The following is an 18,689-nucleotide window of genomic DNA, read 5'->3' as shown; positions in this document are numbered from 1 at the left end:
AATTCTGGCAGAGACTTATCACATCTATAACAATGAGAATATCACCCGACAACCAATGCCCTGTAACACCAACTAATATTGAAGAATCTTATAAGATAACAGCCATTGAGATTTCTTAGCTGCTCCCCAGAAGGCAGGCCACAGAGCCTAGCTATTTTATCTTAGCTTTGTTCTAGTTAGAGACAAGAGTACCCTAAATACACATGGCAGAAATCAGACTACACAATTTCTGATTTTAGTGTCAAAATGGATATGTAAATAAAAAAACTTAAAGACCACCTTCCTCTTCTTCACTACTGTAGTCCTTCGATCTACAATAATCCTACCATCTGAAATTCACTGTTTCCAAAACACATCTTTCTTCTTGCTATGAGAATAGCAACTCAAGGTGAAAATATCAAGTGAATGCACCTGTGTTCCTGATGTCAAAACAGGAGCAGAATCTAAGAGTAAACAAATAAAATTTACACATCATCTGTCCTTCCCTCAAAAGAGTGGTATGATGCAGAGGTCTGTAACGCTCCTTACAGCACAGCTCCTTTTTGTATGGCTTGAAACACTGCACTTTCAAGGACTGTATTTTTCCCCACTCACAATAAGCCAAATAAAATTGGTTGGAACAAAATTGCCAAATGTAACAAAAACCATTGTTGCAGCTTCAAACATCCACCCCATTTCCTGCTCCATCTCAATGCAGCTGAAGACACGTTTATGCTGCAATGATGAAACTACTACAATGCACACACAGTACAAGAGGTAAGAAAAACATCCAGGGTGTTATTAAGTGTCAGTAGAAAATCTTACAGCACTTAAAGTATCCAGTTATTTTTACCTGGGGTTCTGGTGATTAACAAGCTGTGAATGTCAGATCCATCTAACTCACCCTGAAAGTACAGGAGAGGGAACCAAGGAACAGGTCCTTAGCACCACTTACTGAAACAATACAAAAGTAAGAATTATTATTATTGCTAGTTCCACTATTGTACTTCAGTTCAACTGAAAATCTGCCTTCCGATAGCACAAAGGTGAGTCAAGTGCCTCAGGAAATGAAACAACTAGCATTACTTTCCAGCTTAGCTTATATTATACCTTGCAGGATGAAACTATTAGAAATCAACATTCTTTGTATTCCTCACATACACAGGTGCTTTTAATTCATAGCTCTGCCTTCTCCTCCCCTCCCCATGACAGAGTCGGAGGGTTATGAATATCAGTTAAGATAAGAATATGGTGCAAAATGCTTGACATGCCTCACTACGCAGTATCAATGGGACTGCATGCCTGCACGGCAAAGCATCAGGCCAAAGCAGGAGACAGCGTCTGCTTCGGGAAAAAGCATGTAGTCAGGAATTACCTTTCAGTGGAAAATATTTAACCAGATGGGAATGTTATTTATACGTGATGCTTCCCATTAGTGGCTACTAACATTCGTGGTATGAAATCTCATCTTATTACAGCACTAGACTTACGCCACGCTTTTAATAATTAGTAGAACTATTCCTTTTTTCCCTCCCCAGCCCATACTTTCAAGCAGTCTATGCGCTTTCAAGTCACCTATGCAAGAACCACTCAACTATTATGGTCTGGTGACCTGCTTAGCACGAAGCAAGGCAGCAGCCAGCAGATAAGCAAGGGAAGAGAGGCAGTCGCGGGGACTGGAATTTGTCACTGTGTTATGATTCACCACTAATTTATGTGGGATGCTGCGTAGTACAGGCAAAATCCAAGGACGCATTGAAGTTCACCCTCTGCTGCTTCTTTTCTGCTTATAGGTGGGGCTCAGTTCACAGGATTTCCCCTTCCTCTACAGAACCATCAGAGATCTTCAAGGTCGCTTACCCGACAGGGACCACGGACTGCAAACGCTTTGAGAAAACCCAAGTTTCACCCCAGCTAAGGGGCAGGTCGGTGCTGTACCCTCGGGACAGCTCAGGCTGCTAACGCCTCAGGATGCCAATTTTTTGGACCAGCAAAATGTAGCATGAGTCACTATCTGTTCACGTAAAGGCTGCACTTCCCTTCCACAGATCTTGTGCGTAAAATTGCAGTATGTCCGGTACGTGCACCTTTTCTACGGATAATATTCCTTGCACGTCCAGCAGCACGAAGTCCCGGTGCAGCCATTTTGCAGGCAAACAGCACCCGGCTCCCGCCGCGGGAGAAGCCCGGCCTGACCCCCAGGAGCTCGCCCCTCGCCCAGCTCCAGGACGGCCAGCGCTGCGGCCTCTCCTCCTCCCCCGAGCCCCTGCACCCCGGGAGAAACGCAGCCCCCTCCCTCCGCCACAGCCTCCCCGTGCTGCGGCGTCAAGGCCAGCCACGGCGGACGGGCCACGGGTGTGCCCGGGCTGCTTTTCCACGGAAGAAACAGGGGTCTGACAGCCCGGTGGGCCGAAGCCTCCACAGCACCCACCAGCGGCCTGGCCGACGGAGAGCCCCGACGCACCGCACCGGGCACAGCCCGCACACGGGCCGGGGGGGGTCGGCGCTCCCTTCACGCCGAGGCGGCGGAAACCCCACGGACACACCCGGCCCGCCCGCCCGCCGGCCCCCCCGCCCGCCGGCCCCGGGGGCAGCGCCCGCCGCCGCGGCACTGCGGCGCCCCCTGGCGCCTCGCCGGCAGCCTGCACCAGGCGCGGGGCAGGCGGCGCCCGCCCGTCCTCGGGCCGTCCGTCCCTCAGGGCCGGCTACGAACGGGCGGCGTCCAGCCGACGGCTCCTCCCGCAGGCCTCCCTCTGGCCGCGAGGGTGCCGGAACGCCTCTCCCGGCAGCGGCGGGGGTTTCCTCCGGCCTCCTCCGGCGGCCCCAGGGAGGGCCCCGCAGCAGTGGGAGCCCAAACACGGCCCCCTCCGCGCCACCGGCCTGCTCCCTCCCGCCGCCCAGCCAACGGGCGGCCCCAGAGCGGGGCCGGGGCAGGGAACCCGGCCGCCTTCCGCTCCAGATCGTCCTCCTCGGACCTCTCTGCGGGCGGCGGGCCGGCAGGGGCAAAGGCCCGTCTTACCACGGGGGGCACTGGTGACAAAACGGGCTGAAAACCACCAGCGCTTTGGCAGCAGTTCTCCGGCGACCTCCTATCCGTGTCCCCCTCATTAAATCTCCTCTTAATACAGCCCTGCTGAGGCAGTGACTTTCAGAGTTGGTGCACTTTCTGGCTGCGTTTCAAGTCCTGGTTGAAAGCAATTAAAACCGCTGGTGCGGTGCTGAGCTCCCAAGGTCCCGGGCTTTGTTTAGTAGGTCGAGGCTGGCAGGGTAACGGGAGAGCGTGTCCAGTCAGCACGTTCACGCCTTGGGTTTATGTAAAGGCAGCCTGGTCGGGACGCGGTACAGGATTACATCCGAGGAACCGAGAGAAACCGACTCGCCTACGCGCTGGCTAACATGAGAATGTATTCTTCTGTCTTAGCCTTGGTCATCCAATTCCCATAGGACTCAAAGGAAAAGAAACGTGGAAAAGAAAAGCCCTTGTGCCCATTCCTTCCACCTTGGTCTGTCCATCAAGTTTGTCCCTGGCTCAGTGGGATCAGATAGTAGGACAGGACAAAATTTGCATGACCATCCCTGATCGTCTTTTGCTTCCCTTCTTACTAAAAAGAAGGAGCGATGATACATATTTTGCCTTCAGCAAGGCTTTCTTTGCAGATACAATCATAAAAAAAAGAAGGAAACGTGACCTAGAGTGCAGAAGATACTCTGTCCTCAGAGAGCAGTATCAGTGGTTCACTGTCAAATTGAAAGGATATTTTCCATGATGATCTGTCTTGGGTGACTTGAACACTTTCATAAATAATTTGGATGATGGAAAAGAACATGCTTACTAATTCTGCAGATGACAAAAGCTTTAAGGAAGTTTGAAGACAGAGCTAGAATGGACATGATCTTGGCAAATCAGAAGAACAAACTGTAAGTCTTAAAAATGTAACACAGTTTGTAATCTAGTGAAGAAAAATTCAGTGGCCTACACTCAGTCAGGATAAGCACCTTTATGAAACAGGGAAGGGCAAGGCAGTGGCATGGGAATGTTTCTGGGATGTTTGTAAGGAACTGTAAAATTAATATGAGTCAAAGTTATGCTGCTGCAAAAAGACTTATGTCATAAAATGCAGTATCTATAAGAAATCCCCATGGAGTAACAATAACAGCAAACCCAGCAGTCCTTAGACCTTGGCTGAAATACTGCATTTAGAAAGCTACGGGCCAAATGGAGAGAGCCAAGAGCATGAAAGGAACAAAAAATACAACATGATGCGTTTGTCATAATACTTTCAACCTTCCTGCACAAAGAGGAGAAGACTGAAGGAAAACATGACTACCTGCCAGATACAAGGAGGACTTTCCAAAACTAAGAAGAAATCATCTAGGTATCATCTCCCTAATGGAAGGGGGAAAAGTAATGATCTACAATGTCATCAAAGAGAGTTAGACTGAACATCAGAGGGGGTGAGGGGATGCTTTTTAACAGTAGCCACCACAAAGCGCTAGCGAGATTGCTCAGGGAGGCTGAGGAGTCTCCATCATCAGATGCTGGTAGGAGCAGGTTGGACAAATCCCTGCCAGGAATGACATACCTGTGGCTGGAGGAAGTGGTGGGACTACACCCTCCGCAGCACTGAGCCTCCAGTTCTGTTCACTGCCAAGGGTGGGAGCCAGGACGCTGAGTCTGCCCATCCCCAAGTTATCATCAAGCATCCACTCAGCTTCTTGCTACCCTCAACCTGCAGGAGCAGAAGCACACAGTGAGTTTTAAGAGATTGACCAGTCCTCAGAACAACACTGCTTAAAATACCTCCCTTCCTCACAGGGCTATAAACAACCTCTGCATATGAAATGCAAAACTGGAGTTAAGTCTCTGACTGGCCACAGGAAATACGAAATTATATACTCTGACTTGAAGGGTTTATGTGAATCCAGTCAAAACTTTCTGAAGTGGATGCCTCAGATCAGGCCATTAAGTCCCTACACAGAAGCCTAAATCAGTGGCCTCATTTTCAAACACAAACTGAGCACTCAGCAGCTCCTGTAGAGTCTAAGAGGAGCCAGTGATTGCTTGTCACATCTGAGAACTCGTGCCACTTTGGCTCTGAAATGTGGACCTGAAAGCAATTTTCTATGCAATTTTTCACAGTCCTAATCCTGGTGTTTTGCGAACACTTTCCTTGTTGTTTTTTGGTTTTTTTTTCCTAGGCCATTATTTTCTTTGTAATGTAAAAATAAATATTTCACATTAAAGCAGCTCCAAAGCTCCAACTTTGGAAATCTTCAATGGGTGCAGAACTTCAGGCTGAGAATTACAACACGCAGAAGATTTTACCATATCAAACACAGTTTGCACTCCCACATCCCCTCCTGCATTCATAATTACGTTCTGACTCGCATTATAATCACATTTGGGTCCCAGTCCTGCTTTGGAAATTTCATGGCTGCAGGCAGGGACATATCTTCCAATGCACAGCACCCATCTTTGATTAAGCCATATGCAATCATTATTGCCACAGCCAAGAAACTGGTTCTTCACCATTTGAATGCACCAGTTACCACACCTGGACTTTTGACTGCAAAAGCCATATGGTGCAGAATCCTCAACACCCTCTTTATTAAAGAGAGGCAAAAAAGGAACACAGTTCTAGCATCAAATGGAGAGATTTTGTTACTGTGACTCTCAAAGAAGTTATAATGCTGGTGATTTTCAGAGCTTAGCAATAGAACAAGTATGCTGTATCTGTAGGAGGGACAAGAAGTTGTCGTTACCTACAGCTACAGTAGAACAGGAAAAATCAATTTTACCCCCAAACTCTGAGTGTTTTATGCAAAATGCATCACACACATGATTTGGGGTAAACTTTGAACAGAAATTCCCAGTTTTTCCCAGATATCATCCTCAACAAACTGTAAGAACATGTTTCAGGAATTTTGCCAGGAGGATACACAGCCAATAGCAGATGCTTGCAACAGTGATAAAAGCTCAGAAATAGAAGAAAAGGATCCACTAAAAATCTTATCCTGTTACTATGGAGCATATGACATATGTGGTGGGATTACTCTCACCTAACTTCAGATATCTACAAGGCAGACTTCTACATGGGACATAGCCACCCTTAGCTGGCACCATAGCCAGAGAAATGAGCATGTGGTATCAAATGAAATCAGCTTAGCTGGAGCAGCAGCATTTGCACAGCGGGGAAAGGAAGAGCTCCTACTCGCTGTAATAACTGCTTTTCCTTGCATTATCAGTTGGCTTTCTTTAGTCTATTGCATTTATCTTAAGTGGTTGCTTGTATTTATTTTAGTGTTCCAATTCATACATCTCAAAGTTTGCTCTCCTTTACCCTTCCCTGTTTCCTCTTCACAAACCTTACAGTTAAGAGATTTATAGGGAACTACACATGTACCAGAGAATAAGAGCCCTTATCTGACCTAAGCTGCTTAGATTTCAGCTATGTCAAATGAAGTACCAGTTAATTACTAATCCATTTACAGTATTTTAAAAGCATATTTCTTAAGAAAGCTTTATTTTATGTGTGTTCATGCTGCCCTCTCATTTCCACACCTAGAAATCAAAATATCCCAATGATATCATTGAAGCATGCTGAAACTGGAAACGTAGCCAATGAGTACCTGCTGAGCCCACCTGGGTCAAATGTAAACATCAGCAGCTTCCCTTAGTTCAGCAATTTTCTCTTCATCACTATTAAAACATGAGATTTTTCTTATCTTTAATTGAAAATCCTACCTGCCAATGAAAAAAAAAACCACCAAACCTTCCACTTCCAGTGAGTAACTCACCCTGACATGCAGCAGCTATAAATTTGGAAGCTGTTTCCCACTCTCACATTTGACACCTCCAGTTTCTCTGGAGAAAGTCAATCTAACATCACCCTGCAGTCCCAGCTGCTTAATCAGAGTGCTGGGAGATGGTGTCCCCACGCCTGCATGAGACAGATGGAGAAAGCCACGTGCTACCATCACAAGGGCCATGCGAGGTGGTGGTGAGTTTCCATGCATCTGCTCAAGCCATCCTGCACACTGCTGACACAACTCTCCTCTGCGGCATCCGAGAAGGCAACAACCCGCAGAGCCAGTGAGCTATTCCCCAGTCTTATCCCTCTCAATATATTTTATTACCTTCTGAAAACAAATTGGCAACTGAAAACAAACCAACAACTGAATCAACATCAACATGTGTCTGAAGTAGCCACAGATCTGAAGAGCTAAGGAAGCAACAGTTCTGCAGGAGGTTGACAATATTAACATTATTTTGGGGTATTATTTATACGTATTATTAATTATACATATTTCAATAATTGACTTTGAATACTCTGTCTCTTACCAAGGAAGCTTCTGTTACTGTGAATTCTTTTGTCTGAAATTATAATTATTTGGGTTCAGAAAAAGAACTGGCAGTGGGTTCCTCTTCATAAGAATTCGGTTGTATTTCAAGGTGTGTAAATAAATTCTAAACCAATGATATCTATTAGCTACTCCAGTTAGAGATGTTCAGAACAATATAGGCAATATTAATCATGAGTTTACAACTGTTCGTTAAATGATAGGACAAGACATTTGTGTTTACCCTGAAAAGCAAGTACTAAATAGTGAGCGCAATCATCAAGGAGTTGTTTCGAGCAGAAGAGTCGGGCTTGTGGGCAACTCCAGCTCTGGAGGACACTGATGTCAGGGACCAATCAGTCCGGGGCAGCCACGGTACAGACCTCGTGAATATCCGCTGTCAGCCACAGGAGGGCAAAGCGAGCCTAGCCAAACTAAAGAAACCACAGTAAAGCAGCCAAACCGAGGCAGGATCACACGCGATAAAGGGGAGAAGGTGTCAGGACCAACTAAAGGAAATACAGAATGTTTCTAGACTCCCTCTAGACCAAAGTTTTTTCCACCACTCATGAGCAGCAGGAGCCAGCTCAGGAAGGAGCAGCAGACAGCGTGGAGGGGAGCAGCCTGGCAGGGCTACCGGTCACCAGCAACGGGTCGCCCAGGGACCAGACCCCCTTTGTGGACGCCAAGTCCCAACTGGCAGCACTCCCCGCACCAGAAGAATCAGGCCCAGAAACCTCAATAGCTGTTGAGCGGTTTGCCAATCAGAGCGCCGAGCACTGATTTCAGAGTAAACTTACTTGGCCATCGCAGACACTGCAGCTATTCATAATTCCCCCTCAATCAAAAACAATTTTGTGATTTGAAAGAATACTCGTTTTTCATAAACGCTGGCATCTCCCCAGCAATCAGTGAACTCCCTGGCAGCCAGCCAGACATATCCACTGGTGGCAGCAGTAATTCCTTCTCATTATAATGTTTATATGTGCATAAATCTGAGCCAGGTGAATTCACAATATGCAGTAGAATGACAAATGTATCACATACAGCAAAGGGTCGAGAAGGTGACTCTGGAGATTTTTCATCACTGGGTGACAGCATGATCCGAATACACAGTTCTCAAGGTTTTCGAGTTCACAAAATCATTGCCAAGTTTCTACTAGACCTTAGCCTTTTGCTTTGTCTGCAGATTTGCTTTAGTTTTCATTAAACAGATGATAAAGGTATCCTGTATATAATTTTTTTTTGTAACTCAATTCAAATGTTTAACTTAAACACTCAAGAAATTTTTCTAAAAACTAAATCTTGTTTTTTCCTTAGAAAAATAAGGCAGAACTTTCCCAGCTTTGCTGAGGACCTGTGGGAAATAAAGGGTGCTTACTTTATGCATTTTTCATCCTAGCTTAGAGCTGTTATATACAGGTTTGTTTTCTTCCCCACTTGCACACAATCTCTCTTCTCACTATCAGAAAATCAAGTCGGGGGGGGGGGGGGGCACCCAACAGAGCACAAAGGATGCTCAAGATTTTAATTTCTTCATTGTGTGTTCACATCATCCAAAGGAAAAATTACTTCAACACACACGTGCTGGAGACATGACCAGAAAAAGACAAAAGGCTGCTTCAACCTTCACTGGCAGCGAGGGATCTTTAACCAAAGTGCGCTCTCCTCAAAGTACACATGTCAACAGCCATGTTCAAAACAGCTTGGCTAAAAATCCATGTCTTCCAGTCTAAGAAAAAACAACATTTCAAATGTAAAAGTCATACAAAACAAAAAGACTTTTCAAAATTATCTTTTCCACCCTGAGATATATCCCAAAGAAGCAAAACCAGGGGAAAACATTCTTTCAGGTGCCACCTTAAAAATAAAAACCAGCTGTGAATAGTTGCCAACAGCACACCAAAATCATCACCCTGGTTTCCTCCAAAGAAATCATGACCTCTAAAGCCAAAAAGCTTTAAAATGGGGGGTTATGTATCTTTGTCTTGTGGTTTTCAAGCTGGTTGCATCACCCTGTTGAGCACCCTCATGCTTTCAGGCCAGTTTTATTTAATGAAAGCAGTCTGATCACAAGACTGGAACTCAAGCCCTAAGGAAAATACTGACTATCATGAGATTGCCTAGTAAAAGAACAGGGGTGAATTGTGAAGTGCAGAGGTCTTTAAACATAGAGGCTGTGTTTCATATCTGTGCCATTTGCCTGTTTGTGCAAGAAGCTCATGCCTGGTTTCTTCCCTCGGGTGGCAGACATTGAGCTTTCCATCTGAGAACTGAATTTGCAATTTCCAGGTGTATTTCAAAAGGAATTTGAAAGATCCTCCTTGTCTGCAGGTATTTCAATTCCATCACTCAGGCAGGAACTGAACAGCTGCTACATTAAAGGGAAAGCCCACGCGTCAGAAGCAGAAAAGAGAAAGATGTTACAAGCAGACCTGAGCAAAAGGCAGCTTATGATTAAGTCATGAGAATGTAATTAGGGGTGTAAGAGCACTGGAATACCCTAGCAGATATTTTCTTTGAGGCCTCCACCTTGGGAAGGCAAGAGGTTCTGCTGCAAATGCGTGCAGGATCTGTGTCAGCTCTTCTTCGTCACAGATCCCTGCTAACTTCCAGGTATCCTACAAGGAGACAGGCTAAAGTAGGGTCTCATGAAGGAAATTGGTGCCACCATGCTTGTGTCAAATTAAATCTGAAGAATAGTTAAGTACTAGGGAAGACTGACTTTTACAGCACTTGGGAAAAGGTATTGAGCCTGCAGTAGCCTGTCTTGATGCATTCAGGTCTGCTATTAAATCGCCCCAGTTACATCTTCCGAGGCGAGGATTTTTAGCTCACGGTTGCAGTGAGGCTGCAGACAGGCAGGAGAAACGGGATGCACCAGAGCGCTTAAGGCAAGAATGGAAAGAAGGGATAAGGCAGCAACTGAAGGACCAGGGAAGTGCTACTGGACTGTGGGATGCAAGAATGTGCATGCAGGCAGAACAAAAGAGCATTATTTCAAAAAGAAGGGAGGGACAGGAACGGCAGAGCCCGAGATAACAGGAGCTGGCAGGGGAAGGAGCTGGGGCAGACAGAAGCAGGGGAACACGGCCACTGAAAAGTTTAAGTGACAAAGAGATACCGGGGGTTAGCAAATACAAGAAAAGAAGGGAAAGTCAGAGTCTCCCTATACGAGGCTGTTCTGAGGAAGGTCAAGGCCTGTTCCTTGCATTTGGGGGGCAGGAATAAGAATTTTTTTTTTTAAATCCTTGAGCTGCTTTGAAGTCTTCTGAGTTAACTTGGGTTGAGTTAATTCACTATTTGCATATAATTAGTTTTTGCTGCTAGGTGGTCATATTTGCCATTTTGAGTCTAATTAATCACTAAGGCACCTGGAGTCTTTGTACCAAAGTTTGAGAAATTCCATATATAAAAGCAGGTTTGCTTCGGTTTGTGTCTTTGTCGAAAACAGGCTTGCTTGCTAGTCAGGGACAGAGCTCGCACGACCCTAACGCTGCATGCTTCTGAGTCAAACTCGATACTTGGAATATCTTTCACTGCAACAACTGATCTATTTGGTGCAGAAATAGATTTTAAAAAGCCAAATACACACAAAGGGTGTAAGGGAGGGACTAAAAATACTTCCCTGTCTGTATGTGCTTAACCAGGGAGCTTACATTAGGCGCCTTCTCAGCCAGTCATAGCCAGTGAGACGGGTCTCTCCAGAGAAGGATTCACCATCATCAGGGTCAGCTGTCTGAACATTTAGGACAGCAAACAGGCCCTGGGAAATGGCACGCCTCAGGGGACTGACGGCAGGGTAGAAAACCTGGGGCTACAGGTTCAGTTCTGCCCATTTTTACAGGGAGCAAAATGTAGTATCTACTAAAACCAGGTGTTCCCAAGGGGCTGGGATGCAGACGGTATGAGGCAGAGGAGGAGGAGTCTTGAACCCAGCTGGATTCAGCCCAGCGGAGACCTCGAGGAGAGACCTCACGATGCTCTTCCCAAACTTCCTGCAAGAAATGAAGTATTTTGAATAAATTCGCATTGGTCATCTGGGCAGGCAACGGGAATTAAAAGGCTAAAATTCATAACAGAAAGGTCTGTGAATATCAAAACTCACAATAAAAACCTCAATTCTTCCCGAGTGAATCAGACAGAGGAAATGAGGCACATTTCTGTCTGACACTGATTCACTAGAGCTGTACTTTGCATTTTTGCTATTACCATTAAAGTAATGGTTTTGATTGACAGGAGCTCATTTTTAATTAGCCAGATCAACCAAGGCACAACATCAGCATTTCTGAAAGCATCTGAAAAAGCAGCCTACTCCTGCAAGAAAAGCTTATTTCCATTTGAAGATTAAAGGTTTTAGACAGCAGCAATATGTTTCTATCTGCCATTTCAAAAAGAAGACTTGAAAATATCAGGCTGTACCACATGAGAGATTAAAAGATACAGGGAGATAACTCACAACCAATCCTGCTTCTCATAGGTCTTTCTTCCTTAATCCTGTCCAGCAACAGCCTTTAACAACAACAGTATAACCGCATTAATCAAGGATTATTAGCAAGAGATCTTAATGCAGCATTTTCACCCATCCATCTCAGATGCACTCTGCATTTCACTGAAGAGTGCCATCATCCCCGAATTCATCAACAAGAGAATCACACACTATTAAGTGAAGTGACCCATCCTGCTTGGCAGAACGGGTCAGAGCAGGACCTGCCTGCCCGGCAGGGAAGCTGGGGACGACAGCAAGGTCTGCTCCTCCGCTGCGGTGACCGGAGATCACTGCAGCTTTTTCCTGCAGCTTGACTTCAACAGCGGCAGGAGAAAGCTGTCACCCTGTTCAAAACTGTGCTGTGCGAGGAGATGCAGCTGGGAAGGGGAGGGAGAGAACGAATGACAGAGATACCAGGGCATGATCTGCCTTAACTTTGCTCTTCCATCCTATCTGGCAAAGGCCTTGATTAATCCACAAATGTAGCAAAGCGACAACGTAGTAGAAAAGCTGTCTAAACCCTGTTATCGCCACTACTCCTATCGCCAGTAGCGTTCTTGCTGTCTGAGACATTTTTAACCAAGCAACATTTTCCTGAAGCATGCTGCTTTTCCAGAAAACCGGCTTGGAGATATACTGCTTTCAATTAAAGCTGCTCGGGAAAGCAGGCAGGGAGTCTGGATGGGGTGAAGGCAGGCACACACACACACCATGGGTTTTGCAGGTCTGTGCCACAGTGACGGGGGGGGACCCAAGTTTCCCAGTAGTTGCACCTAATGCCCTTGCACATCAGGACAAGCAGAAGCAAAATATGCACTGTGTTGAGAACACACCCGCTATTTTTACACCCAAACCAGATGTTTCCATTTTGATGAAAACGGTCCAAAAAATTTTTTTTTGTTGTTTCAATATGAAACAGACACAGTTAAAAACCTTGAAAGCTGCAGCAAAGAGAAATCGTCATTCCCTGGACAGCTGTGAGCAGGATGACTGCCAGCTACAGGGCACAGAAACAAACCCTTTTAGAAAATATTCCTGCAGACAGACTGCACCACTTATGTTACTCTCCCCTTGAATTGATAGTCTCCTTACATTAAACAGTGAATGGCCTGAGCATTAATTTCTTCTCATGTTGGGTAGACCTGCAAACAGCTATCCATAAGGATCTATTTCAAAGAAAGAGCTGAACCCAATATTTCCATATAATAAATTTAGTCTCCACAACCCCACAGTTAACCACTGGAAACACTAGGACAGAACTCCTCTGGCAGTGGAAGTCCTGATGGCCTCATGTTCCCGCAAACTGCTAACTCTGCCTCTCTGATTTATACCAGATTTCCCAGACCTGCAACACAACCCATTTACAGACCTTACAGGACACGTTTACAGCCTGATCAGCAAACTGTGCAATCACACATTCAGTGTGCAAGGACTTGTTAGACACCCAGCTTTGGTTTAGATCCTCTTTTTCCTTTTTTTTTTTTCTTTTTTTTAGCAGTCATAACTGCTTTAGCTGACACCAGGGGCTTTGTCACTTCTGCTCCGCATCAGCGAGGTTTTCACTTTCTGTCATAACCACTCAGTGCTACGCAGAACATGGAGACTAACAGTTTAATTGCTTCGCTGTCCTCCCTGCTGCAGCCTTTTTTCTCCAGGAGCTCATTCTGAGCAAGCACAGCTCACCCCTCTCAGCTGCAGCAGCTGAGCGGCGCAGTGAGGCTGGGGGAGCCCCCGACAGCAGACCCGGGGCTCCCACCCACCTGGCCATTATGCTTGGGAGCGCAGCACTGTCTGCTCCGCCGCAAGACCTGTCTAAACGCCACCCACCGGGCACAGCCCCAAGCACCTATGGAAGTAACGCACATAACAGCCTCTGCTGGTTTAGAACTGCCCAGACTATTGAGAGTGGCTGTATTTATGATTCAGCTTTTACTTACAGCTGGCAGAGTATTCAGCTTTCCCTTCTCCGATCCCACTACGAGCCTAACATGCGCACTGCAATCTTTGAAAAAACGCTCCAGCCTTCCAGAAACTGCAGCAAACTTGCACCACCTATTGACACGACAGAGCCATTGGTTTAGGGCCAGAAGCCCAACACAGCAGTTAAGCAGCGCTCCTTAGTAAGGAAACTCATCGTCGTGCTTCCAGCATCTTACATTATAATATGCCTCCAAAAAGCAGCGCTTGATCTTACCAGCTGTTTGGCAGACATCAGGGTGCACCTGACCTGACTGTATCTTCTGCCCTCCTCCATGTCCACCCATCCCAGCACGGCGGGTGAGCCTGGAGGTCCAGGGGTGGCTGAGGTGTGCTGCTGCCCCTTCGTGAGCAACTGTGCCTGGCAGAGGAGGTCTTGTGCCTCCTCACCTCCGGCTCAGGCATTTCTGGATTCCTTGCCACAAAGAGCCCTGGCCACAGAGAACTTCCTCCGCTTGAAATTAACTTTCCTTCTCCTCCCCATGCATTTCAAGAACTCAAAGACAACATCTTCTCCAATTTAATTTATTCTTACCATATAGGAAACTCTCAGCTTACCCCTACCCCGCTGGCCCTGCAGCAAAGGGATGCCCATCCCTCCTGCAGGTTGCAGACATCCCTAACAGCTCCGCACCGCTGAGCCTTTTCTGCACACTTCGCAGCAGGCACCCAGACATTGGTATAATCGGAAATACTACATTATAGAAAACTTTCTCCCAGCATCATCTGTCCTCTGTGTGCAGCGGAGAGCTATGGATACTTTGGGAGGCTGTCCCGGGTGGCGACATCTGTGGTGACTTCTTTGAATACCAGTTGCAGCTATGAGCACTGAACAGGATGGAGAGTCAGCACGCCTGCCAACGACCGAAGGATGCTATTTCTTCCTCACCTTTGACCACCACTCACTGCCCTCAGACCATGGTCTCTGTGGAGGAGGCATCTCAGTGACCCTGAGGACACGGCAGCCTCTCAAAGCACAGAGCTGGCGTGACCGAGACGGATATCAGCCCTGCCCCGCACACGGGTGCTGGGAAGCTTTTCTTCTGCTTTTCCCCAGAGTGGGAAAGGAGATGTCAAACGCTCTCAGAACAAGAGCTCAAAAGGAATATGGGGTTTCTGGCTAGGCTGTTCCCCAATGATTTAGCTGCTATTCAGCATGCCCATGTTTTGACCACAGATATAGTGCATTAATTCCACTGTAATGCGCTGAGCTTCCTGCTGTGGGTATTGTGGATGTGCTTCATATTGTAACAATTTTAACTTGCAGGCTTCAGCATTACCAGAACACATTACAGTTCTACTCCTTCAAAGCCGTGTACTCGCTGGGGAAAGCTGGTTTTATTCCCATTTTCCCCATTCTGCCTGGCCTGCTCCCCTTTATACCTGCTCTGAATTTTTTTCCAAGAATCAAATCAAGGCAATGGTGTCAGCATTTTCAGATTAGGTCCAGATGTCTATGACCCTCAGGGATTCATTTCATTTTCTTCATAAAAGGAACACAGGGGAAAAGCACTACAGCACGAACACTCAGGATTTGTACAGCACCTCCCCATTCCTCGTAATGAATCTGTTTCTCAGACACACACACTAAGTCACATCTCTATCAAGTTTTAAGTCAGATCAGTTCCACTGAAGATAAAGAAATAGAGGCAAGACTGACCAGGTGAGAATCTGCCCAACAACTATAAAACACATGGTGCAGAGTGCAAAGACAAGCTGCTGTTTTCTCCTTTTGGCAGTGACCACCACTCTCCACCTTCTGCAGTAACAGGGTTTTCCTTCAGCCCCTGCCAGGATTCCATCCTTCTCTCCCACCCCTGCAGCATGGGTCTGCTTTGATTTCCTTGCCTACAAACCCTTCCGCTCGCAAGTCTTTTCTAACCTCATTAACAATATACTGAAACACATGTAGCTGATGGAGGCTAAATATGTATGTGGGCACCGCTGCCATCAGCCAACTCCATGGGCTTACAGCAAGCAGGATCCAGCTTAAAACCTCTGGCTCAGAAGGAGAAAGCTCTGGCCACAGGTACCACATCTGGAGCCAGGCCAGAAGTGATGGGGAAGGGGAAAGGCTCAACAACTCTTGTCTGAGCCCTGTCCACAGTCTTCACGTCTCTGAGTGCCACAAGACGTGCACATCAAACCTCAGAGACCACCAGAAAGGGGCCTCAGGCAGGTTCAGAGGCAGGACATGATGGTGCTGTTTCAGAAATGCTTCAGTGGCTTCAGCTGAGTTGCCTCAAGCTCAGAAATTCTACTTTTTAGGGCATTTTGACACTTAGCAATTAGGCGGAGCTTCCTTCCTTAACTGAAATAATACAAATCCTTCCATGGCAATCAGCAGCTGGGAAAAAAAAATCATTGATTTGGAAAAATTTAGGAGCTTGGGATTTCAAAGTTTAGCTTCGAATTTTATTAAGGTGTAAAACTGCTTCAAACCTGTATCAGTTTGGAGGCAGTTTGCTGGAGAAAGCCAAAAGTACAATTCGGTTCTACTCAGTGCAATGTTCAATTGCCCCTAATGACCTTTAATATAACAGAGACTGTTTTAGTGTTTATGTTACATTGATGCACCACATGCAACTACTATATAAGGGATTCAAAATTTGGAGACTACTTTTTCTGGCAGTTTTCAAAGACAGAAGGAGAAGCCTACTTTCACAACAGAGCTTGTTCAAATAAATGAATAAATAAAAAGCTATTTCAACCTTACTGGCCTGATATACTATGATAGGAATCCATCAAATCTTTGAGAGAGCCCAAGCAGCTTACTTGTATGTTATATGCTTACACCCAGGGTACATTACTCAGCACTTGGAAGAGAAATTGGTGGCATCCAGAAGCCAATTTATGTCTTTTTGCAAAGGATTCAGCTTCCTACCAGCTTCAATGCTCAGTTTTACATAGCACAGCATCTGTCAAATGACAGCAGTCTCCAAGCACAGGTAAGAATCCCATGCCAAGAAAATACAGCAGTTATTTCTTCAACAGTTTTTAACAAACATGTCTTAGCTTTTCAACATATCTATTAATATTACAGAGTCCATTACTCTGCACGAGCTCTACAACTTGAAAGGTCTGTCAGATTTGAGGTATTTTAATCCATTTTCTTCCAACTCTCTTTCTGATATTTGGAAAAAAAATACACCAATGTCTTTCTTCATATATTATATATCAGTAGTTAATTGCAGAATAACCTACTGTAGCCTAGAAAACAGTAATATTGTTGTTGACTGTTTCTCAAATGTTCCTTGCCCAGGACACTCCCTTAACTGTGATAAAGCAAGCACCAAAGGACTGCAATGATCCAGAAAGTGCTTGCCGACTCACATGAGGGCCAGGTTCTCATCTTTATTATAATATTATTACTTTCCAAAGATTATGTACGAGACAAGTCTTTTGATATTCAATAACCTGTTTACAGGAAATGACTTTACACAAAACATCAAATCAGTTGACAGCAAATTGAATTTAAAATATGATTTTTTAAAATGCTCATGAAATTCATATTGCTTTAAATATAAATTAGCAACAGTGCCAGAAGGGATGAATGTATTTCACTACTTGACTGCAGATAATTTAAATGTATAGTTTTACCTACATTCCCTGTATTCATTGTACTTTCCTATTAAGTTGTGAAGGAGCCTTCTTAGCTTCCCTGCTGCCTGGTCACACAGATTTCCTGGGAATGTCAGGAGGTGAAGGGGTGAAAGGAGAAGCCTTTGGACAGGCATACTGCCATACCAGTGCCAGACCAAACCTGGCTATCCTGGATCCACAGGATCCCAAAAGAAAACCAACAACTGCACGAGAGGAAGGGTAACATTTTGCTTTCCCAGCCAGCTTGTCACCTTGGTACCAAGGACATTAACTGCACTATTGAACATGCATGTATCCAAATTAAAAGTGAAACTACATCCTTATATCCTCTGATCAATGTTTACCCTCACTTAAAGCAGTATCATGCATCCTGGTCAAATTCCAAATCTAATAATTCTTCCAACATAAATTCTTTCCACAGTTTTAAATAGAGTCAATATTCTTTATTTTCTGCCCTTAAGTACTCTGTGCTTTTAAAGATTTGCTGCTTGCTACCCTAAAGTGAAGCTGAAGTGACACATGCAAATTATTTTGAAAGGCCTCTGTGCTCCTAAGATGAAATATGCTCAACTGCAGAATCTTACCATCATTAATAAATTCTTACAGGAAATAATAATAATACACATTTGATGGTTCCTGCTACTCTGATAGTTGCCTTATTAATCACACTCCCACAGATGAACAGGCTTGGATAAAATTATATCCAGAATTTCACTTAATATTTGAATTCAACCTCTTCCATGAGAAATACCTTTCCCTTTGCTTTCTTACTTCTCACACACACAACCAAACACCTCCAGATTTCCTATTTTTGCAGTGGAAGCAAACCATGAGGCAGCCAACGTGATCAACCAAGAAGCAATCTAACTCATCTCCATAGCAGAACCAACATACTTGAGACAGAGTCCTCAAAATCCCAATACCTGCACAGTCGCATGCTATCTACGCATTGGCACTTGTTTCATTCTAACTACAAAATATTTAGACACACGGTAAAGTGCCGCAGATGTGCGAAGTTTAAGAGTGCTTCAACAGAGAGTGACAACTAAAATAAACCTCTCTGCATAAAATCAGCTCTGTGTATTTTTCCACCCTCTATCAAATTACAGCATCCCCAAATTATGTTAAGAGAAGCCCTGTCTAAAATGTGAGTTGCTGTATTTCATCAGCTATCAGAGATGACTCAGGATTACAAGTACTGAAATAAAATGAACATCCTGTTCCAGTTTCTTTAACTAAATTCACTCCCTCAAATAGCATCAACAAGTGACTCAGTACAATGTTATAACAAACAGTACTT

The 18,689-nt window shown here is 45.2% G+C and overlaps 1 long non-coding RNA gene across 1 annotated transcript in view; it reads right to left on the bottom strand.

Moving 5' to 3' along the window:
* LOC142031123 (uncharacterized) overlaps positions 1 to 13,802 on the bottom strand; it is a 75,513-nt gene extending 61,711 nt beyond the window's left edge. The window contains exons 1-2 of the long non-coding RNA XR_012650418.1: positions 13,747 to 13,802; positions 4,563 to 4,709 (exon numbers count right to left, since the gene is read on the bottom strand). This is a non-coding gene — a long non-coding RNA (uncharacterized LOC142031123). The remainder of the gene's footprint in view (positions 1 to 4,562; positions 4,710 to 13,746) is intronic.
* Between the last annotated feature and the right edge of the window lie 4,887 nt (positions 13,803 to 18,689).

Source organism: Buteo buteo, chromosome 5, assembly GCF_964188355.1.
Source record: "Buteo buteo chromosome 5, bButBut1.hap1.1, whole genome shotgun sequence".
Lineage (NCBI taxonomy): Eukaryota > Metazoa > Chordata > Aves > Accipitriformes > Accipitridae > Buteo > Buteo buteo.
This window is presented reverse-complemented; position numbering and strand designations above follow the sequence as displayed.